The 24,902-nt window shown below is 41.3% G+C and overlaps 1 non-coding gene across 1 annotated transcript; it reads right to left on the bottom strand.

The window, feature by feature from the left end:
* Window positions 1-24,563: 24,563 nt before the first annotated feature.
* On the bottom strand, window positions 24,564-24,637 carry Trnam-cau (transfer RNA methionine (anticodon CAU)). Its single transcript has one exon. It is a non-coding gene; the product is annotated as a tRNA-Met (tRNA).
* Between the last annotated feature and the right edge of the window lie 265 nt (window positions 24,638-24,902).

Genomic DNA, 24,902 nt, shown 5'->3' with positions numbered 1-24,902 from the left:
AAAAAACCCAGAATAGCTAAAGCAATCCTCAGTAGAAAGAGCGAAGCAGGGGGTATCACAATACCAGAACTTCAACTATACTACAAAGCAATAGTAACAAAAACGGCATGGTATTGGTACCAAAATAGACAGGTAGATCAATGATACAGAATAGAGGACATGGACACAAACCCAAATAAATACAATTTTCTCATACTAGACAAAGGGGCCAAAAATATGCAATGGAGAAAAGATAGCCTCTTCAACAAATGGTGCCGGGAAAACTGGAAATCCATATGCAACAGAATGAAATTAAACCCCTATCTCTCACCCTGCACAAAACTCAACTCAAAATGGATCAAGGACCTTGAAATCAGACCAGAGACCCTGCATCTTATAGAAGAAAAAGTAGGTCCAAATCTTCAACTTGTTGGCTTAGGATCAGACTTCCTTAACAGGACTCCCATAGCACAAGAAATAAAAGCAAGAATCAACAACTGGCATAGATTCAAACTAAATAGCTTTCTCTCAGCAAAGGAAACTATCAGTAATGTGAAGAGAGAGCCTACAGAGTGGGAGAAAATCTTTGCCACTCATACTTCAGATAGAGCGCTAATTTCCAGAATCTATAAAGAACTCAAAAAACTCTACACCAAGAATACAAATAATCCAATCATCAAATGGGCTAAGGAAATGAACAGACACTTCACAGAAGTGATATATGAATCAACAGATATATGAAAAAAATGTTCAACATCTCTAGTAATAAGAGAAATGCAAATCCAAACTACCCTAAGATTCCATCTCACCCCAATTAGAATGGCGATTATCAAGAACACAAGCAACAATAGGTGTTGGAGAGGATGTGGGGGAAAAGGTACACTTATACATTGCTGGTGGGGCTGCAAATTAGTGCAGCCACTCTGGAAAGCAGTGTGGAGATTCCTTACAAAGCTTGGAATGGAACCACCATTTGACCCAGCTATCCCACTCCTTGGCCTATACCCAAAGGACTTAAAATCAGCATACTACAGAGATTCAGCCACATCAATGTTCATAGCTGCTCAATTCACCATAGCCAGATTGTGGAACCAACCTAGATGTCCTTCAATTGATGAATGGATAAAGAAACTGTGGTATATATATATAGAATGGAATATTACTCAGCCATAAAGAATGATAAAATTATGGCATTTGCAGGCAAATGGATGAAATTGGAGAATATCATGCTGAGTGAGATAAGCCAATCTCAAAAAACTAAAGGATGAATGATACACTGATAAGTGGATGATGACACATAATGGGGGGTGGGAAGGGTTAGCGTTAGGGTTAGGGTTAGGTTTAGGATTAGAGTTAAGGAGGGTGGTAAGAATGGAGGAAGGAAGGACTATATAGAGGGAAAAGAGGGGTGAGAGGGGTGGGGGGAAGGGAAAAATATAACAGAATGAATCAAACAACATTACCCTATGTAAATTTATGATTACACAAATGGTATGCCTTGACTCCATGTACAAACAGAGAAACAACATGTATCCCATTTGTTAACCAAAAAAAAAAAAAAAAAAAATCTATCTTAAAAAAAAAAAAAAAAGAGTAAGTATGCCCATGCGCAAGTGCTCCTGAGCCTAATAACTCATTTATTATGTGTTCATCCTCCCAGGTAAGACCTGCACAGTGTAGGGATCATAACTAACATTCGAGAAATGTCTCCTGATGAATTAATGAACGAAGGTTAGAGTAGCAAAGATGTTCTGGAAATCCTGTGCCTTACCCCAAACCAAGGAGTCTAATGTCAGATTTCAGACTAGTGAAAGTGACATTTGGAAGCAAAAGAACTTTACCTTTGAGAAAAGCCAAAAAAAACCAGCTAAAGACTTTTGAATACACTACCTGGTTGAGATGGTGAGAATGATATAGGACACATAGTGCCCTCCCCATAAGCACTCCCTTTTTTCTCCTGCCTATCGGGGTCCAGTACTTCCCAGCTGTGGTGGGGAGGAGGTAACTTGGTTACTGCTCTCCAGGTGGACCTTGGTAGGTTTTAGCCAGTCAGTGACCCCATCATCCTAGCTTCAGGGATTGGTTCAGGAATGGCCACTTAGTTCAGACCCGTGCAAGGAGACTTTACGAGGGACTTTGGGGAAAGAAATTTTCTCTCCTTGACTGTGCAAGAATGAGGATGCATGTGAGTCAGGTTGCATCTGGCAGCCATCCTGGGACCATCAGGCAAGATTGCCTTAAAGAATAAAGCCAGCACATGGTAGACCAAGAAGAGATAGAAATGTGTATAACCATAGAAAATGAAAGTTATACTCCATTTGGGTACAATGAATCAAAATGCAGTCTGAAAAAATAAAAATAAATAAAATAATGTAAAAAGAAGAGACCAAAAGATACTGGGTCTTTTTCTTTTCTTTGCAGTGCTGGGGATTGAACCCAGGGCCTTAGTGCTTACAAGGCAAGCACTCTACCAACTGAGCTATATCCCCAGCCCAATACTGGGTCTTGATTGCCTTATTCAGCTGCTATGTCAGGCCTTACCCAAAGCTCACCCAGCTTCTGGACTTCTCAATTATATGCCAGAACAAAAGCACTTTATGTTTAAACCAAATAAATACATAATACAATAATACACAAGCCCTAGATTCCTTTTTATGACTGAGATCACAGACTGTATTTTGACATTTAAAATCACCTTTATCTTATAGCTTATTTAACTTAAGCAAATAAATGAGCACCCCCCCCCAAAAAAAAAAAAAAAACACACCTAGTTTTCACTCCCCATCCAAAGCCTCCCGAGATCCCTAAGCCTTGTGACACCCTTGGTGAATGAGGAAGTAATAGTGGTTTCAACAAATTAGGAGTTTATTACTAATACCAAGGAAGGCTGAAGCCCGGCTGGGAGGGAACCTATGGTGTCCTGCTGATCCCAGGCTTCTTTTTTCTTTTTGTTCTGCCATTCACAGCATTATGGCCTTGATCTTTAAGATAACGTCACAGCCCAAGACGTCAGCTAGAGTTCCAGTCACCTCGTTGATCTTTCTGCTTCAGGAGGCCAGAGGAGGAGGGAGAGGGAAAGGAGTGTGTTGGTAGTGTGTCCCCTCTTACAGTCTTCTCAGAAGTCTCACCCAACAACTTTTTTTTTTTTAATTTGTTCCATTATTTATGCATTTCGACTCATTGTACATGAATGGAGCACAACTTCTCATTTCTCTGGTTATACGCAATGCGGAGTCACACCATTCATGTAATCTTACATGTACATAATGTAATAATGTACATCTCATCCCACCATATTTCCCATCCCCATCCCCTCTTTCCTCCCCTCCCTCCCCTCTGCTCAATCTAAAGTTCCTCCATTCTTCCCTTATCCCACCAACCCCACTGTGGATCAGCATCCATATATCAGAGAAAACATCTTACTTTTGGTTTTGGGGGATTGGCTTATTTTGCTTAGCATGATATTCTGCAACTCCATCCATTTACCTGCAAATGCCATAATTTCATTCTTCTTTAAGGCTGAGTAATATTCCATTGTGTGTGTGTGTGTGTATCTCAAAGTTTCTTTATCCATTCATCTATTGAAGGGCATCTGGGTTGGTTCCACAGTTTAGCAATTGTGACTTAAGCTGCTATAAACATTTATGTGACTGAGTCACTGTAATATGCTGATTTTAAGTCCTTTGGGTATAAACCGAGGAGTGGGATAGCTGGGTCAAATGGTGGTTCCATTCCAAGTTTTCTAAGGAGTCTCCACACTGCTTTCCAGAGTGGTTGCACCAATTTGCAACTCCAACAGCAATGTATGAGTGTTCCTTTCCCCCCACATCCTCTCCAACACCTGTTGTTGCTAGTATTCTTGATAATAGCCATTTTAATTGGAGGGAGATGAAATCTTAGTTTTGATTTGCATTTCTCTAATTGATAGAGATGATGAACATTTTTTTCATATATTTGTTGATAAATTATAGTTCTTCTGTGAAGTGTCTGTTCAGTTCCTTAGCCCATTTGTTGATTGGGTTGTTTGTTTTTAATATTTTTGTAGATGTTGATGGACCTTTATTTTATTTATTTATTTTTATGTGGTGCTGAGAATCGAACCCAGTGCCTCACACAGGCTAGGCAAGCACTCTACCACTGAGCCACAACCCCAGCCCCGGGTTGTTTGGTTTTTTTGGTGTTAAGTTTTTTGAGTTCTTTTTTATCCTGGAGATTAGTGCTCTATCTGAAGTGTGTGTGGTAAAGATTTCCTCCCATTCTGTAGGCTCCCTCATCACATTACTGATTGTTTCCTTTGCTGAGAAGAAGCTTTTTAGTTTGAATCCATCCCATTTATTGATTCTTGATTTTATTTCTTGCGTTTTAGGGTCTTGTTAAGGAAATCAGGTCCTCAGCCGACGTGATGAAGATTTGTCACCCAGCTACTTCAGCTGAATACCTCACTGGTTTAGTGACTCAGGCTGCCAATGTGGCTGCCAGAGGTAGTTTTTCAGCTGAGTTCCTTGCCACCTAGATTAAAATCTGGGTTGTGTTACTAAGGGAAAAGGGGGAAGCTGGATATTGGATGGGCAACTGTCGGTTCCTATTTCACCCTACTTAACAAAGAAGCAGAGCTTCTGTGTTCAGATCTGCTGCTCAGTGTCTGTTCCGTCAAGGAGACCCAGGATTCTGGAGGCAATTAGTATTAAAAGCTGGGCTCTCAGCTGGGCACAGTGGTGCACACCTGTAATCCCCGTGACTCGGAAGGCTGATGCAGGAGGATTGAGAATCCAAAACCAGCCTCAGCAATTTAGAGAGGCCCTAAGTAACTTAGTGGGACCCTGTCTCAAAATAAAATATAAAAAGAGCTGGGGATGTGGCTCAGTGGTTGAGCACTCCTGGGTTCAATCCTTGGTACCAGAAAAACAACAACAAAAAGCTGGGACCCCCCACCCCACTCCCCAGGGATCTTCTGTCTAGCATCTTCTGACCTTTCCAGTCAGGACCATTCATTGAGCACCTACTATCTTTAATTAGAACGCCTTAGTCTTTCATTAGAATCTTCACTTCGAGTTAACTCAGCACACTTGAATTTCCTCTCCGACCTGCTCCGTCAGCCCCCCTTCACACCTGCCCATCTTTGTTCACGAATCTTTCCCTAGAATCACACTGTTTGCAACACAGGCCTGCTTTTCAACGTTGGTTTCTAGCTTCCTTCTGGCACTAATCTGGTGGATAAGGCACCTGTGGCCTGAGTGACAAGGAGAGCTGCGGTTGACAATGAGAGCCGAGTGGGAGCTGGTCTTCAAAGGTCATGAATGACAATATGATTTTGTCCAGGGACAGAGGACAGGGCGAGGGGAGGGCAACGATTCCTTTTTCACTTCTCCCAAGGCCTTCTGGCCCCTTCTTGCACATTTCAGATTCTTGCATGGCCTTGTGAGCCGTTCTTAGCAAGGAACAGCACAAATAAGGCCAAGTGAAACAGCAATGGAGAGAACCAAGGCCTCACTGGAGACCAAACATAGGCTCCCCAGCTCACCTGAACAAAAGCCAGAGAAGAGAAAAATTAATGTGTACTAATGGCAACAAAGCATGTCACCTTGAGTCCTCACAGAAAGACTACCTTCCCCAATCTTCTCATTTGCTTCAATCTTCCCATTTTGATTTGAATTACAAACTGAAAGCTATTGTCACTCCTAATTTTACTTTCTGTTACGTCTTTTCAAAGTGAAACATCATCAGGCAGATGTGAACAATTATCCCCAAATGTGATTCTTTTCTGCTTTTTTTGTTTTTTTTAAGTTCAAGTGTTCAGAAGCACAACTAAACTGTGCTTTAAATCATTGGTTAAAGCTAAACTTATGAGAGGGTTTTTTGACTTTGGGTTTTTTTCAAGTGTTGATTTATTGATCTAGTCACCTTTTATTAGAGCTGCCCAGGGATTTTTAAACCAAATGATTGTCATAATGCATATTTTAGGGTCAGAGGCTTTCATCATCTCGATGATCAAATGCTAACTGGTGAAAAGGTTGGAGACCTGAGAGGCTCAGCTACTATGCTAAGAGGGCAGGTAAGGAAATTCCAGAAGGTGTTGGCCTAGCTCCTCTCTGCTGTTTAATTTCCACCAACAGACAGTCACGTCACAGTTCCAAACATTCCCCATGTATTGTTTGGGTTAAAAGGAGCTTTATTCTCCAGGGAAAGCAGGCAGCATAAACTAGGATGAAGTGCATTTTGCTGATAAGCCACTGTGTACTCAAACGTCACAACACTTTCAATGTGACAGGATCCTTGCAGAGAAGCAAGACTGGGAATGACTCTATTATGGGAAGCCCAGTCCTAGGGCCCAAGGGTGTTGGGAGGAGGACTGGATAAACATCAGAGGACGTGTCATCTTGGAACCTGAGAGGATATACTGAGGAGGGCAGATATCAAAACAGGATTTACCTTGGAAAGGTTATTTGAAAGAATTTCCCCAGGAATGACGTCCTCCTCTGCCTTTGGGTAGAAGACCAGATCTCTGGCAGCCCTACAGCCTGGGATTCTTTCCAGGGCTGCAGCACCCCTGTGGGCAGATGAATAGTGTGACCCGGGCAGGGCTCTGGGACCAGAGGAGCCTGACCAACCTTGCTGTGGAGAAATTGCTCTGCCCTTGGAGACCATGCTCCTTGCCATAAGAGCTTGCATGCCCTCCCTCCTACTGTACCACAGGCTGATTTTCTCTCCCTTCCCTGCTATCGCGATTTGCTCAGAGGATCCTGAGCCACAAAGCTCATTGTGTATATAATTTTACACATGATTATGGTCCTCAACAAAGAGCTATATGATTTTGGGTAAATCACTTGACTTCTTTGTGCCTCAGTTGGTGCAACTGGAAAATGGAGATTATAATGGTCTTTACCTCATGGTTGTTCAGTGATATCTGATTTGCAAAGCAACAAAGAACAAATAGTGTCTGAATGGTTAGTGGTCAGAGCACCATAAAGATTAGTTATGGCTACGAGTGACAAGTGAGTAATTTCTCCTGTTCTACTTTCACCCTGAATTTTTCTCATTAAAACCAGTTCACCCTTCCAAACAAAGAACAAAGGTGATAAAATACTCTTGGAATCCTTTAATTCTGTCAATAGTTCTTGAGATAGCAAAAGGTTGGCATGTGCATGACTCCTTTTAATTATACAAAGTCTATGCTGATCTAGTTAAGTTTTAATCTAATGGTTAAGGCTAAATCATATTTGCTAACTATCAGCACTCAGGCTTCAGGAACATGTGGATAAAATGTAACTAACGTTATCTTGGTCCAAATTCCTTTTTTGTGAACCGTGGTTGTCTCAATGAACCTTTGCTGGGTTTTTGTTTGTTTGTTTTTCTTGGTTACAGCAGAGAGTAAAATAAGAGCATCCAGACTTCCTCACATGGAGATAGACTGATGCCAAATCAGGTCTGCAGAGGCCTCGTTTTGGATTCTCTGGTCACTCTGCTGAATGTAATTTCACGCACATTGAAGACAGTCCATTAGTTCTTGGCAAGGAAAATTAAGTTTTCAAAGTTGCTCTCTCTAACAAGCCTCCACTTTCTCATACACAAAACCTCATTGAAAGCAAGAGTCTCTCCCCAGTTCATGGAGAGGAGGAGGAGTCTCCACCTGCAATTGCTCTGCTGTTGCTCTGAGGGTTATCATGTCCAGGATGCCCCTGGACTCCAATTTGATTTGGATCAATCATTAAGTTCTGGTGCACAACCCAAATTAAGATCTTTCTCCTTTCCAGGAGGGAAACATTTTTATTTCAAGATCATATAGTAAAGAGTTTTGAAAAGTAATTTGCAAATTTCTTTGCCTCTGGGGAAGACATGTCCATTCATGCTTCCCCGATGTCTTTCATGTTTGCATTTATCAAGCTTCAGAGCTCTCATCGTGCTGTGGAAAGAGAAACCGAGAGGTTTTGCTCCTATCTCCCACAGTGGAAATAAAGCCATAAGAATGAGAATTGAATCAAATTCTCCCTGGAATCCTTCGACAGGGATTATATACTCCATTGGATGTGGCCTCTTTGACCTAAATGTACTCTGTGATCAAAGCTTCCTTCACAGAGAGAAGTGAACTCTGTACTGAAATGTGTTAAGGTGCAAAGGATCAATATTTACCAGCAACCAGCATTTTGGAACTTGGTTACCATGGAAACATTGTCAGCTCCAAATGACTGTCATGAGGTGAAAAATATTCTTAAAATAAATGAAAAAAAAGGTATATTTATAAACCTCTTACCAAACACCTATCTGTTCACAAAGTAGAACATGTTTTTTAAACTCTACATACTCAAAAGATTGGGGCAAGTGTCATGGCATAGGATTTTTCTTGAATTAAAAGAATTGCTATTCTCCCCTCCCCTTCCCACCCCAAATGGTCTGCAAAAATAACTAATAAGAATTTTTTAAAGGGAGGGAGTTCTAAGAATTATGGGCTTGCACACTTCGATATTACTCGACTGTGTTTTTAAAATTCTGCACTAAGCTATCAATCGCTTATTTGAAATTAGTAAAATGGTACTTGACTGGAACTATAAGCCTGAATTTTCTTATATCTCAGTTGCACAAAATATTTCTAGAAGGATCAAATAAATAAGTGCCATGAATTTTTTTGCACCGTGGGGAAAAGATGTTTGCCTTACATTATATTAAAAAAAAAAAAAAAAAAACCCTTGAAACCGTATTTGCTTTGCTTTGTGAAGCTCTATTCCTCCCTTATGACCTTACTAATAGAAACATGAATTAATTTAAGGCAGCAATTTGCCTAAAAATACTCAACTTCATAACTTCCCTTGCAGCTAGAGATGGCCATATGATAAAGAACCCGCCATTAATATATAGAAGTCCCTGGAGAGGATAGTGTTGGGACACAATTCTCCATGCTCACTCACAGTTCTGTGTGTTTTGTAAATACAGGCACTTTTATCTGACTGTCTTTGCATGGATGTTTGCATAGCATACAGTCTTGGAAGAGAGAAACATTCCCTTCGGAACAAAGAGAAGCTTGCTTAGAACCTTGGAAGACAGAGACAACAATTATCCTCCAGAGCAAAGGGCAGGTCTGTCTGCTGCCCATTATGTAAGATTTGGAGTCCAGAAGCTCAAGGTTCCTCTCCTCTAAGGAAGCCCCTGCACATGTAGACATTTCTGTGGACCTATCTATATTGCCTCTGCAGGACTTCAGGGCAAGGGAAACTATCATAGATAAGCTGCTTACTGTGTTGTGAGTGATCAAGTCCAATGTCTGTGACCCAGGAGGCTCATGCCTTCTGCCAGCATCCATGAAACTGGGGCAGGCTAACAAGAAAAAAATCTCAGATATATATATATATATATTTAATACATATATATGGTAGGAGGAAGCTCTTACCCAAAACCCTTTGCCCTTTCCCCTTCTTCCTGCCTTGATTTGCAGCAACCATCTTGGGACTGTGAAGTGACAGTATGAGGACAAAGGCCTAGAGGCTTAGGATTCAGGCAGATAAAGAACCTGAGTTCCTCATAGTTACTACTCTAGCCCAGATTGCATCATTTCAGGCCTCTCGGCATGCGATATAAATGGGCCCCAATTTATTTAAATTGATGTTAGTTTTTTCCCCTGTCCCTAGAGTTTGTCAAACATAGTTACTGTATAATGGTAATCACATCAAACATACACAACTTAAGGCTAATATGTTGCTACCTTCCTTATGGTCCTGATTTTATCTTTCTGTGTATTCACTTTGTCAAATGTATCACCTGTAAACTAATTCAAATCCTTTTGGAAAAGAGGATAAAAATCGATTCTGTAAGCACAATTTAGTCTTTGGTCAAATTTGCCCATGAACTCTTAAAAGTTATCCCTTAAGACATTAGTCAAAGGGCTAAGGAAGTAGCTCAGTGGTAGAGCTCTTACCTGCATTTGTATGAGGCCATGGTTTAATCCCAGTACTGAAAAAGAATATATACATATTAGTCAAATCACAATAAGAATGATTTGCAAATCTCTACTACAGACCATAGGGTCTATTTTAGTCACCTATAGGTATCCAGCACCCAGCACAAGGGCTGGCTCATGGTAGGCCCTCAAATATATATTGACCAAATTTCATAAAAGGTATTGGTTATACCCTAAGAAAATTAAGATTCAACAGAGAATATTTTAGTATACTGGGTCTATCACTTGACTATAGTAAGTATCTTGAAAAAAGACCACAGTTCAATAACTTCTTATCTTTGCTCCTAATGACTACAAAATGCTGCATAACTTAAAAATGGAATCAAAAGAATCCATTCAATCTCAGAAGTTGGTTCAATAGGATAACAGAAGTAATGATAATAATAATTTTAAAAATCTTTAAATACCATGCACAAAACTTATTTTTTGAACATTTGATAAACTTCGAAACTGTAACTAGAAGAAAAATTAACTAATACATAATATGAGAATATAGGAGGATAATTTATATCTTTATGCCAAAAATAAGACTAAAAAATACAAGAAGACGTTCCTAAGCAAAGTTGTCTTTTGAAATTAAAAAGACGACAACAGTGAAGAAGACAAGAACATGATAAGAATTAGGAACATCTTAGTAAATCTTCAGTAAGTTATGATTTCTAATTCTGTGGCAAAACCTAACCTACGTGAAATTACTTGTAAAACATACCTGTCCTTATACTGATTTCCACTTACAAATCTATCAAAACCACAATGAGACACTTTTCACATCCATTAAGATATTTTTTTCCTTAATGAAAAATAACAAGTATTGGTAAGAATATGGAGATATGGAGTCCTCAGGCTTTGTTGGTGGGAAGGTACAGTGGTGCAATCATCTGTCGAAAAGAGTTTGCGGTTCTGCAAAGTTAAGCAGAATCATCATATGATGCACCCATTCCATCCCAAGGTATAAAAGAGAAAAGAATTAAAAAGGATTCAAACAGAAAGGTGTCCACCAATGTTCATAGCAGCATTATCCTCAATAGCCAAAGATAGAAACAATCCAACTGTCCATCATTGGTTGAATGGATAAATAAAATCTGGCACATACAAATAATGGAATATGACTCAGCCATTAGAATAAATGATATTCTGATACATGCTACAACAGATGAATCTTGAAATCATGATACTGTGAAGTGAGCCAGATACCGAAGGACAAATAGTAAGTAGTTTACAATTCCACTTAAGTGAGATATCTGGAGTAGGCAAATTCATGGAGACAGAAAAGTAGCATGAGCTCGCCAGGGCCTATGTGATAAGTGAAAAGAGAGTCGTTGCTTACTGGATAGAGCCTGTGTTTGGAATAGGAAAAGGCCTAGAGATAGTGATGATCACACACGGTCAATGTACTTAATGCCACTGAACTGTACAATTAAAAATGGTTAAAACAGCTGGGTGTGGTGGCGCCTGTAATCCCAATGGCTCAGGAGGCTGAGGCAAGAGGATCACAAGTTCAAAGCCAGCCTCAGCAACTTAGCGAGACCCTGAGCAACTTAGTGAGAACTTGTGTTAAAATAAAAAATTTTAAAAATAAAAAAGGGGGGCAACTGGGGCCGTGTTTCTGTAGTTAAGTGCCCCTAGGTTCAATCCCCAATACAAAAAAAAAAAAAAAAGGCCATTTTAATGTTATGGATATTTTATCACAATAAGAAAATTTATGAAACAAATAAAACACTAAAGGTAGGTTTTGTTTGTTTGGATTGGAAAGAGAAAATAGAACATATTTTAAAAATTTTATTTGTTTCATTCTGTCCTTGCTTTCTTGAAACCCTGCCTGTCTGCACTGTGAGGCAGAGTGACAAGGATGCCCCCACGATATTGCTTCAGCCTTGCAGACTGTGAGTTTGAGTGGTCATGTGCCTCAGGAGATTCTGCGTCATCTGGAAAGATTCCTAGCTTGGCAATTTTATTCTAATTCTTCAGCTTTCAAGGGTACATATCATTGGAGGTTTCTCCACTCCCTAAGTGTATGTCAGACCAGAATTTGCTTATGAAAATATTATTTTAGAATTCCTTCCACTTCTATCATCTGTTTGTTTTCCTTTCTGCCTATTTCATAATGAAGCATAGAGATTTCTGAATCAGCAGTTAAAGTAGTATGTGCATCAGCTATCACTTCCTTATGACCCACTTTGTACACAATTATTCACTCTGGCATTGAAAGTTCAGGTTTCAATTTTTTTTTTCTGGGACTAGTGTACATGTCTAAGGAAAAAAGGAAAAGAAAAGACAGACTGAATATCTCTTGGTAGCCAAGGTGGGCATCCTGGATCTGCCCTGAGGCTCCCCACCTCATTTCTCTCCTGAAAAGACTTGAGGTGCTCAAATTAGTTATTTCACAGTCCAAATCTCACTTTTTTCCCCATCCTCTCATTCACTCCCTAAGAAATGCATCCAACAAACACTTCTGGTCATTGCTCACCGTGCTTCTGTGCTGCGCTGCACTGTGGGAACACAAAGCACCATGAGACAAGGTCCCTGCTCTTGGGAGAATTACACACCAGGGAAGTTCCATCCCACTTTAGTGCAAGAGACTCTGGACCCAGGAATGCAGTTCTGTAGGTCTGCATTCCTCATATCTCCCCAGATCTCCCTGCGTGGGGCCCCCATACCACACTTGAAGAAACAGTGTGACCAGAGGGCAGGAGGAGTCTATTTCCCATGCTAGATGGCAGGAGCCTCAGAGCACTGGGAGAGCATGGGAGGGGAGACAGGAGTGTCTGAGAGATGAGAGAAAGCTTCATGGAAGAGGTCAACGGACAGGTGGAAAGGCACAGCTGGCACTGTCACCCAGAATGTGATGGTAAGGATTCAGGTCATGTTCCTCCCAGACGCGGCCATTGAAGCATTTGTGGGACAAGAGACTCTGGCACAAGGGGGGACACTCATCTCAGAGGATCCAGGTGGATGAATCTGACCCACTGCTGGCAGAGGCCCCAAGGTCTTAACCTCTGGCCTCAGGTATGGATGATGCTCCCTGCTGTGCAGGATTGAGGTAGGAATGAAGTGAGCCCTCTGTAGAAAACCCTTGGCGCACAATTAACATTGAATACGTGATATCTACTGCTATATTTATTATTCTAGATTTTTCTCTGGATAGATTCCTAGAAGTGGGATTACTGGAACAAGAAATCTTTTATTTGTTATTAAACAATACAAAAAGAAGGTGTGTGTGACAGGCTATGGCAGGAGGATTGCAAGTTCGAGGCTAACCTGGGCAACTTAGAAGCACCCTATCTCAAAATAAAATTAAAAGGAGCTGGGGATGGTGTTGATCAGAGACAGAGAGCTTACCTAGCATGTGTGAGGCCCAGGGTTCAGCCCGCAGTACCACAAAGAAGAAGAAAGAATAAGGAGGAGGAGGAGGAGGAAGAAGGTCTGTTTACACAATTTTCTTTTAAATTTCATCAAAGTGGCTCAATTTGACTACTGGAGATAAAGATATCCATTTTTATCTAGGCGCTGGACATATGCCAAAGTATTGGTAGTGGTCATCTCTGGATGGGAGGGACCATGGGTGTTCTCTGTTCTGATAAATAGTAGCTACTATCTCCCTCTTCCACCTCCTCCTCCTCTTTCTTCTCTTCCTCTTCCTCTTCCTCTTCTTCCTCTTCCTTTTTCTCTGCCTCATCTTTTCTCCTTCTTCCATCACAGAAAAAGAAAGAGCAAGCAAGTGAGCTTGTTCCAAATCCTGTAAATTCCTTAAACATTTCTCCTCTAGAAGACCCTGTTACAATGCAAATATGTTTCCTGGGAAATGTAGTTCCTGGACCTTGCTACACACACCCCTCCACAGTTTATTGATCCAATTGTCAGGTTGTTGACACCTGGTCCATAGTAAGGACAGATGGAAGGTCTGGAGCAGAGATATCACCCCAGGAAGGCAAGCCCAGAGTCAGAGTGGTGGCAATGGGGACTCTGAGAGTTAGAAGACTCATCAAGAAACACTGGAGGCTCACGAAAAGGAAATCAAAATCCAAAGGAGTGAGCAGATTGCCAGAGGAGCCCATGAAAGGCAACTGCTGCCCTGCTGTCTGACCTGGCTCATGTTCAATGGCAAGAGACAGAGGAATGAGCCAATGGCCTTCTGAGGTTTCTTGCACAGTCCCATGAAAGCCCAGTTATTGGGTGGAAAGAAAGATCACAGGGCTGCAGATTGCCTATCAATGTATGCCAATTCTCCTTGGCATGTACTTTATACCAGAAGGTTACAGTTTATGCTAGAGAGTTCCAAAGTGCTGGTAAGTGAATCACTCTGGAAGCAACTCTAAGATCTCAAAGTAGACGCTATAACAGTTTGGAGTGTTTCATTAAAATATTTTCTATATGAAACTTTCCTTTCTTGACTATCTTATTACATAACTATATTACTATGGGTTTCTTTTTAGACAAAATGAAACCCTCTAACATTTCCACTAACATTTTCCTACCATAATTGAAAATTCTGGGGGGAATTTTTTGAGATATTCACATTTTTGAAATGCAATGGTGTTGCTTTTGCATTCCCCAAATTCCCTTAATTCCAATTTGGGGCAGAAAAACCTTTTTTAACTAAGGGTTCAAAGAAGTCTGTATCCAATAGTGAATCTAAACACCACATCAGAATCCAAATTTCAAGAAACTAAGAGGTTTACAGCTCAAGGAGACAGAGTCTGGGTAGAAGGGAGGGTGCCCAGGTTGTCAATAGGGACAAAGGCTGACACTGTCTTACATTTACAAAGAAAGGAAGGTGAGGGACCAAAGAGAAGTCCACAAACCCTCTTAGATATACTTCTTCTATGCTCACTGTCAACCAAAACTGCTCCAGTGGGCTTCTACCTGTTCCTGTTATCGCAAACAAACCCAACCATGTTGGAAATAATGTTACGTCCCTTTTTCAAAAGAGGAAGGGAGCATCGGGAGAAAGACACGAATAGAATGCCTCAGAGCCGCAAGGTTTCCAAAGAGCTCAGTGTTCAGAAGCTTCCGTCAAGGTACTGTGGAGATGCTACCAGAATGCACAGGGAAAAGATCATGGTCCCAGGAAGGCCTGGTGCGAACAGACGCATGAGCATCCAGCAGCAGAGGAAGCAGATCGAAGCCCCCTAGGGGTCCCTGAGCTGCCCCTAACCAGCGCCCATCACCCCTCTCCTTGACTTTCTCCGCACAGCCTCAGAGGGGAAGGTTGTCCTCTGATCAGGAAAGAGACCCAGCCCACACTTCAGAGCAGAGTCGCAGATCTGGGCCTCCGCCAGGCTCTGACCTGGAGGGAAAAGGCCCTGGGAGTTGATGGGCATGATTTCTGAGCCAGGACCTCAATCCAGCTCTGGTTAGGGTTGGGAAACCTTCCTCTCTGCCCACTTCATATTTCTGGAAAGGAAGGAAAGCAAGCCTGCAAGAGGCAAACCTGAACAGCAAACAGAGCTGAATGGCAAGGGCAGGGAGGCACCAAATCGGGAGGAAAGGTTTCCCTGTATCAGTTGCTTTCAGACGGCTATAATTGAAACCCAACTTCACTGGATTAATAAAATGAAAGTTTCCTTTTTTCACAGAACAAGTCTGAGCTTAGGCCTTCCAAGGAGGTGCAGTGGCTTTACAATATCAGCAATATCCTAGATTCCCTGTCTTCCTATTCGACCACACTCAGAAGGTGGCTTTTCTTTTGTGGTTGCCTCAAGGCCATAACATGGCTACTTTGTCCCTGGCCTCACACCCACATTCCAGGCAGGAAGAGGACCAAGGAGAGATGGCATCCATGTTTGGAAAGCAACTGTTTTCCAGAAATCCCCAGAAGACTTTCAAGTCTCATTAGCCAGAACCATGTCACAAAGACATCCATAGCTGTAGGAGAGTCCACAACAATCACCCAGAGAGCCTGGACTTTGACCTAGAAGCTATAACTCCCTGGGGATGTCTCCCTGTAGGGAACAAGGAAAGAATGGATGTTGAGTGGAACTGGTAGTATCCACCTCATTCTCCACCTATAAGATGGGGTTAGGACCCACTTTTAAGAGTTGACAAAATTAAGAGAGAATATAGCTGGGCTTGGTGGCACATTCCTATAATCCCAGTAACTTGGGAGGCTGAGGCAGAAGGATTATAAATTAGAGGCCAGCCTTAGTTGTTTATCAAGGTTCTAAATCCTAAACACCTTAGAGAAACTATATCTGAATAAAAAATAAAAAGGGCTGGGGATGTTGTTGTTGTTCAGTGGTAAAGTACCTCTGGGTTCAAACCCTAGTATTCAAAGAGGGAGGGAGGGAGGGAGGGAGAGAGGAGAGAAAGAGGAGAGAGAGAGAGAGAGAATACGTAGGCAAGTATTGTGTTCAGTGTTCAGTACCAAAGGCATGGTAAGTATTCAGTAAAAGTAATTATATTCTTGCATTTCCAGATAGGGCACTTAATTCAAACATCCAAGAGTTTTCCCTGAAGGGGCAGAAAATTCATTGGTAAAAACACTTGATGCACTGTCTGCAATTCTTCTGCAATAAATTGACTTCCTGATTAATGGTTCTTTTCTCAATAGTTTATTCAACGTTAATAAATCCTAACTGGATTATCATTATGACTCTTCACTTATAATGTGTGACACAGAAAAAACAAATCTTGAAGAGACACAAAAGGCAAAGGAGCTGTTTTCATTGCTCCGTGGCTACGGCACTGCATATTTCATTTCTGATTCATGGAAAAAATATCCAGCACACAGCAGTCAGCTAAATCCGAAACACCTCAGACCAGGGAGTTGAGTCCCAATGCCTTAGTCACTGGGGCCTAGGAAGCCAACTTGGAAGGTGTTAACAGCAGGAAGACTTTGACTTGCTTTGTGAGTCTGCAGCCCCTTGTACCCACCACAGCCTTGTTTTTATCACAGCAGATTTTTGAAGCTTTTTGTATTGGTTAGTTTTTTTTTTTTTTTTTTTTTTTTTTCTTACAAGGGAAAAGCACACACATAGCACAAAATGACTTATTTAAGAAGTAAATTTATTGGCTTTAGTGACTAAAATGTCCAAGAGTAGAGTTTCAGGCATGACTGGATCCAGGTGCTGGAATGAAGGAGTCAGGAATCTCTCTGTCCCTCTGGTTCTCCCTCTGTGGTGTTGAAACGGGTCCCTTGAAATTTCTAAATGACAACTCACAAGCATGGGAACCCCAGCAGAAACAGGAGGACTTTTTCCCCAATAGTTCCAGCAAAAGCTCCAGGACTAGCTCAACTTGAGTCCCCTGCCCACTCCTGCACCCATCACTGTGCTAAAGGGAACATGGTTCTGGGTCATGTGTCTTCTGTGGAGCCAGGGGTGAGGCCAGACTCTCTGAAACCACTTAGGTGGGGTGTGGGAGAAAGGGGGTCCTCCAAAGGATAGCTGGTGCTCCTGCCAGCTGCAGTGTGCCAGGACCAGCCTGCGAAGGCTCCGTCATCTTATTAGATACAGATATCATTGAACATTAACATAGTAAACTAGCGACACCCTTTCCATCTGTCAGCATACGACTCATTTTTCAGACTCATTTCAAATGTCACCACAAACAAATCTCCCTAATGAGATTAGTTTTCCATCAGCACTTTGTCTATTTTTCTCTCTGGACGTTTATCATCACTTGCTATGCTGCAGGGTGAGCCACGCCACCCCCGCCCCCGCCATCGGTCTGGCTCTGGTTTGGAAGGAACTTCAGGCAGAGGCAGAGCTGGGAATGCCTCCCGTTCATCACCAACAGCCTGAGGATGAGGGCTGCTGGCTGCTCGTCCTGATGTGACCAGCCCTAGGAATGAAAAGAATGCAGGGGGCAATCACACGGCTCCCTCCAGGAAGTGAACCCATCCATGGTGCAAAACTAAGTTTTAGAAGGCAGGCTGACTTTCCTTCTTCAGTCATACTGGAACTGTCTTAAACATGTGTGGTGAAACCTGGACTGGAACTGAGGACAGGCTCAAACCCTAAGATGGCATTTGTCTTAGAAAGTTCATGTACTGAATGAATTTAAGAAAAGAGAGAGCTGTGAGATGTCCGTCTTCCTTCCAGAAATAAGATGCACCCCAGACACCTTTTACACACTCCCTGGGGCTGGTACCTTATTAAGAAAAGTTCAGACCCTTCCTGCACTGTTCAGACTTTTTTTTCAAGTCTTCTGTTTCTTCTCCTGACATTGGTGGCTTCATCCCAGAGCCACTCCCCTTAGCGAGAGGAAGCCAGCATACCAAGGTCCTCCTAGCTTTACCCTTGCCTGCAGGCACCTGCAGACTTCCCCCGTTTCCTGTTCAACTCATCAGGTTTTAATTATGTGAACTAATATTTGCTTACTATTAAACCAAGTTTACCCTCATAAAAGGCAAACACCCAAAGACCAGAAAAATCTAACCGTTTACGCAATCACGCTCATGTTTCCTTGCCACCCTGAATCTCCCTCCTGCTCTGTGGTTACAGGTTCTCTGCTTTTCGGACATCTCCCTCCTGGCCTTCTCACCATCGAGGCCACTGTTCTCTCTTTTCCATGCCCCCCTATGCCTAGCTGAGGCAGGACTAACTCTCCTCCTGCAGCTCCCTCTCCTCCTCTTCTGGGCAGAAATGGCCTCCCCTGGCTCCTTAGTAAGGACTAACTGTAACTACCTCATGGAGCTGTGGCAGTGCTTCCCTTTCTGCAGCTTCTGAGTCATATTTCTGGACCAGAAATTGAGAACTGTCGGAGCAGAATCTGAGCTGTATTGTTTCTCAATTCTTGTCAAGCAGATCACAGTTTCTTCCTCTGCCAAGTTTCTCCCTCATGATTCTGACATGTTTGTCCCCAAACACACTCATATCTCATAACCAAAAGAGCCTGAGGGGAAAAAACATTAGAACTCAAGTGATACAAAGATGGAAGCTTGCTGGGTGCAGTGGTTCACGCCTGTAATCCCATCGGCTCTGGAGGCTGAAGCAGGAGGATCCCAAGTTCTAAGCCAGCCTCAGCAACTTAGTGAGGCCCTAAGCAACCCAGTGAGACCCTGTCTCTAAATAAAATATAAAAATATACCAAACCCTGATATAAAAAAAAAAAAGATGGAAGCTCGGTACATTCATTACAATGAACCAGGAATTCCTGTGTGTTGCTTTTAGTGGTTGTTAGAGTACAATGCCCTCATTTTGAGCTTGAAAATAATCAAAGCCTCCCCCAAACCCTTCATCCCCCCCGCCCCCCCGCCCCCCCCCCCACACACACACCAGGCTGCTCAGATTGGGAAGTATCTTGGGAAAGGCAGCAAAAAATCAAGTCACAGTCTATCAACCAACAGGAAGTGAGCCATTTTATCTACAAGGCAGACAGAAGGAGGAGCTTAGAAGCACCCTTTCTTCTATGATAGAGCCCAGATACAATTACCAGAAATCTGAGCCTCACCAGAAGTTCTTAGTGCAGTAAATACTTAGCAAGACAAAACACACACTGCTCAAAACTCATTCTGTGACTGTGGTAGAATGAAAGGCTTTGGCTTTGAGTGCTCATCACTCAAATAAAAATAACTGCCTCTGATGGCTTCAGACTTGTCTTCCTCAAAGCTTTGGTCTTCACTTCCTCCCATGCAGGGTCATATACACCTGTTCCTCAAAAAAACAGCACCCTGACTTGTAAGTAAATTATCTTCAGATAATTTACTCTGAGGCAGAGTCCTGAAATAAGGCAAAATCACTACACCCAACAGATTGCTGCACTTTTATGTAAAATTCTCCATTACACTTCTCCAAAGACAGTAAACCACAAATTCAAATATGTAATTCTTGAATTGAAAGAAAATCTGCCATACACTGTGATCTCTTATCACAGTCCCCCTGCAGGTATAAACAGTTCAGCTGTATGACATGTCTATGCAGACAATCCTGTGTGCTGCGCATGCGCACACATGGGGGGGGGGGAGAGAGAGAGAGAGAGAGAGAGAGAGAGACACTCACACACGCATGAATGCACTCCATATCATGTGTAATAAACAATAGAGAATTTCATGCTTTCAGAACAAGCAGCAGCAACCAAATTTTTAAAATTTGAAGCTAAGAATGCAAGAAGCAAAACTTGTGATTTCAGGCCATTTTGATTCTATTTCTGGAGCTCAGCCAACAGAGAAATTTCCAAGAAAAGCAGTCAGACAGTTGTACATTCAGCTAACCAGCCTTAGCCACGTTGTTTGTCAAGCTAGGGGAACTTTTTTTTCTCCTCCTCTGCGTAAGCTGTAGTCCTACAACCTGTTAACTAAAATAACAAGAAATCAGCCTTCACCAAAAGTGTGCACAGAAGGGGACCACCTCCCACCGTGAGCAACCAGAGTACAAGCATGACCAAACACTGACAGGCTGAGCGCTGCCCATTAAACAGTTCCCTGTTCAAAACTAGATTTTTTATTATTGTTTATTATACATGATATGGACTGGATTCAAACACGCTTCTTCATTTTGTGACCCAGACATCAGTCACCTAGGCTGCCAAGAAAATAGTTCTCCTCCAGTGGGCAACCTGCCTGAGGAAGTTATGTCTATGAGCAATGTGGACCCAGAGGATTTGTAAGTTCATACTGGACTTTTACCTGTCCTGGAAATGGGGTCAGAGCTCATTTTGGGACCTTCTGCTTAGATTGGGAGCAGCTGGAGCCTTGAGAGGGAAAAAGTCACTGTAGTTCACTGAAGAGAGATCCTTGTGAGTCAGGTTAGCTTGAGATTCTCAAAATGGAGTATTTCTTCCTATTGGACACACAAGTCCATGAGAACTGCAATTCAAATTCTACAAGTACATAGTAAATAATAAGTACCACTTAGCATTTAAATGTGCAGCATTTGGGTTAGCAACCACCAACATAGAACATTGCCTCACTTAGAATTGAGCTCAAGCTTAACTTAGGGGATACTATTCTGAAATTAAAAAAAAAAAAAAAAAAAAAAAAACTTTTAAATGTTTTGATGGTTTCTTAACTCTTTGTTGTTATTGTCTGCTTTGAGATTTTTTTTTAGACAAATATTAAAAGATCTAGGCAGTGTTGGATGCAGGAGTGCATGCCTATAATCCCAGCAACTCAGGAGGCTAACTAAAGCAGGAGAACTGCAAGTTCGAGGTCAGCCTCAGCAATTTAGTGAGGACCTAAGCAACTTGGGAAGATCCTGTCTCAAAAAAAAAAAAAAAAAAGAGCTGGGGATGTAGCTCAGTTGTAAAATGCCCCTGAGTTCAATCCAAAAAAAAAAAAAAAAAGATCTACCATAAAATGGTTTAATTTTATTCATCTCCTGGCTATTAGATAATTAGCCTCTACCTCTCATTCTTACAAATGAAGTTCAGACTGATTAGAATGTGAAAATGAAAATAAAATGCATCTTAGAAGAAAACATAGAGAATATTTTACAATGTGCAATAGGGAAAGATTGTCTAAGCAAGCTATAAAACCCAGGAACCCTAAAGAAAAAGAATTACAGATTTAACTATATAAAAATTTTAAACTGCAAAATACAAGGTACTATAAACAAAAATGAGCAGTAAATATTTATAACAGATATAACAGAAAATTAACATCCAGAATAAATAGAACACATGCAAATCAATAGTAAAACACAAACCACCTAAAAATAAACATGCAAAGAATACTCATAGGAAATTCAGAAATACAATTGATCTGTTTAGGGGATGGGGATACAGCTCAGTGGTAGAGCACTTGCCTAGTATGCAAAAGGCCTTAAGTTCTATTCCCAATACCAAAACAAACAAACAAACAAAAACATTGGTCAAGTTAAGCAGAGCATTGCTCCTGACCCTGAAATTTCATTTCTAGATACATACCCAGTAGAACTGTATGCATGTGTGTGCTAAAAAAACATGCACAAGAATGCTCATAGCAACATTATCTGTCAATTTCTAAAAGTTGGAAAAAACCCAGATGTTCATCAATCAATAAATTGTTGTATAGTCACATAATAGCATATAATAAGTAATGTAAGTGAACATATTACAACTGCACACAAGTATGTGAATGACTCATAAATACAATGTCAGGTGAAGGAAGCCAGATGCAAAAGAGTGCATGCATGTTTATACGATTCCACTTGTATGAAGGTCAAAACCAGACATGACTAATCTATAGGAGTTAGAGGTCAGGATAGTGATTAATTCAGAGAAGGTGGGAGAAGGTCTGATAATATTCTATTTCTTGGCTTGTGGTTATAAGGAGGAATTTAGCTAGTGTTAATTCATTGAGCAGTACCTTTAATGATTTGTATATTTTTTTCTGTATTTTCTTCAAGAAAAATGTTCCAAAAGATCCAAATGACCAATAGGCATGCACAGCCCCACTGGTTAGTCAGAACAATACAATTTAAAATGACATTTTTTCCTGTGCATAATACTGGGATATATATTATACACATTATATATATATATATACATATACATACACACATTTATATATTATATATATATATATATATATATTTTTTTTTGGAACCAGGGATTGAATCCAAGGTCACTTAATCACTGAGCCACATCCCCAGTTCTTTTTATCATTTTTTTTTTTTTTTGGGTGCTGGGGATCGAACCCAGGGCCTTGTGCTTGCAAGGCAAGCACTCTACCGACTGAGCTATCTCCCCAGCCCCAACATTTTATTTAGAGATCGGATCTTGCTTAGTTGCTTAGGGCCTTGCTAAGTTGCTGAGGCTGGCTTTGAACTTGCCATCCTCCTGCTTCAGGTTCCCAAGCCACTGGAATTACAGGCATGAACTACTGCACCTGGCTAATGTATATTTTTTTTAAATGATAATGTCCAGTGTTGGTAAGAATAATGGTGGCTGTATAAATCAGAACAGAATTTTCAGAGAGAAACTAGACACTGTTATCTATCAAAAATTTAAATGTGCGTAGGGCATGGTGGTGTACATCTGTAATCCCAGCTACTGTGGAGGTTGAGGTAGGAGAATCACAAGTTGGAAGACAGACTGGGGTAACGTAGACTATTTCTCAAAATAAAAAATAAAAAGGAATGGGGATGAAACTCAGTAGTAGTGTGCTCTTGGATTCAATCCCCAGGACCAAAAAAATAAACTAATTAAGTGAGCATGCCCTTTGATGTATAAATTCCCCTTCTAGAAACATCCCTCAGAAACACCCAGACCTATGCACACAAATTTGCATATAAGCATGATTGCGCTGTAGCATTATCTGTAATGGTGAAAAATGGGAAACTATTTGTGTCCTTTGCTAGAATAGTAGATAAAGAAACCACAATACATCCACACTAACTGGAATGTGTTCCTTAAAGGAAATGGGAGAAGCCTACCCCTATGGACAAAGAAAGAGATCCCAAGTGCATTAAGTTTAAAAAATGTCAGTTTGAGAACAGAACATGTTGTGTGATCTTGTTTATGTATAAATGACCTAACTGTAAACATTAAAACCTACAAAAAAAATTAACACAGGAGAACAAAAATAAAATCTGTTGCAGGTCATTTATCTAAAGACCTTACAAATCTGATTACAAAATAAATTTTCCTTCTCTCTTGAGACGTTACATGCACTATAGAGGAACCCCTGAAACTGTCTACCTACCCTACAGGACTGCACCACATCAGGAGGGTGCTGTTTCTTGTCCTGCAGCCTCTTTTTTGTGTGTGCCTCCTTGGAAATGCCAGCTCCCACACTGGCCGGAGAGAGAGCATGTGGTCTCTCCTGACCTTTGTGCTTCTGAAGCACTTTTCAATAATTAACTAATCCGCCTCAGGGTGGGGCAGGCTGTGACTCCCACAGACTCAGCACTCCCTTCTGCCAGCTGCTCTCCTCTGGAATGCAAAGGCATCCCCTAGAAATGGCTGCTGGTCAGCGCCTGCCCTTTCACAGCCTCCAAGCTCCAGAGTCTGAGAAGCCCGGGACAAGAGAGCAGCTTCCCGTCTCAGGATGTTCTCCAGGAAGTTATCCTAGTCTCCACCCCACTCCCGGCCTCCACCTGTCTCCTCTTTTATCTCCCTTCCCCAGTCTGAGCAAAATCTTTGCAACAAGCAGTAGGAGAAATCACATCTCCATGTCAGCTTCAACTTGGCCACTTTTTCCTTTTGGATTCTATGAACCATAGCAAAATGGATAGGTCCTTTCTATTATTTACGGTACAAACAAAAAGCAGGAACAGCTTCTTTTCTCCATATTTTTAAATGGCTGGCATCTGGCACAGTGGTTCACAGACTTTTGAATTTAAGAAACCACTAAAATATCAAGAACTTTTTGAGACCAACGTAAGATTGCTAATTTTCACTTTGCCAAGCACAGATGTTTAAAATGCAACCTGAACTGTTACTGCTATCATAAATGAGTAAGCACCAAAGCAATGCAATCATAACAATCTCAGATTTTGAAACAGCACTTCAAGTTTAATACACTTAGATCTGTGAATAGTACACATGTATTTCATGTGGCCTGGTGAACATTTCCTCACAGACAGGCACCATCTCTATGGAAAGACTGGCAGAGACTAAATCATAAATTTCCAAACCTGGCTAGGCCTGAGAAAGGTAGGAAAGCTTTTTTTTTTTTGCAATTACAGATTCCAGGTTCCCGCTCCGTATTTATTGCATCAACTTCTCAGATTTTCTAAGGGTGGGGCCCCAGAAGAATTTTTTTTTTTTTTTTTTTTTGCGGTGCTGGGGATTGAACCCAGGGCCTTGTGCTTATGAGGCAAGCACTCTACCAACTGAGCTATATCCCCAGCCCAGAATGAATGTTTTTTGAAAAATTTTATTGTTGTACAATATACATCATTTAAAATTTACCACTGTAACCAGTTTTAAGTGTGTAATTCAGTGGCAGTTAAATATATTCCCACTGTTTTGCATTTATCACCATTATTCCATTTCCAGAACTTTTCCATCGCCCCAAACAGAAAAACTGTACCTGTTATTCTAGAACTCCCCATTCCACCTCCCCCCAGGTCTTGGTAATCTCTATTCTGCTTTTTGTTTCTATGAATTAATT

The sequence above is a fragment of the Sciurus carolinensis genome, chromosome 2 (assembly GCF_902686445.1).
Source record: "Sciurus carolinensis chromosome 2, mSciCar1.2, whole genome shotgun sequence".
Classification (NCBI taxonomy): domain Eukaryota; kingdom Metazoa; phylum Chordata; class Mammalia; order Rodentia; family Sciuridae; genus Sciurus; species Sciurus carolinensis.
The sequence above is the reverse complement of the archived record's forward strand: the minus strand, read 5'-3'. Positions and strand labels throughout refer to the sequence as shown.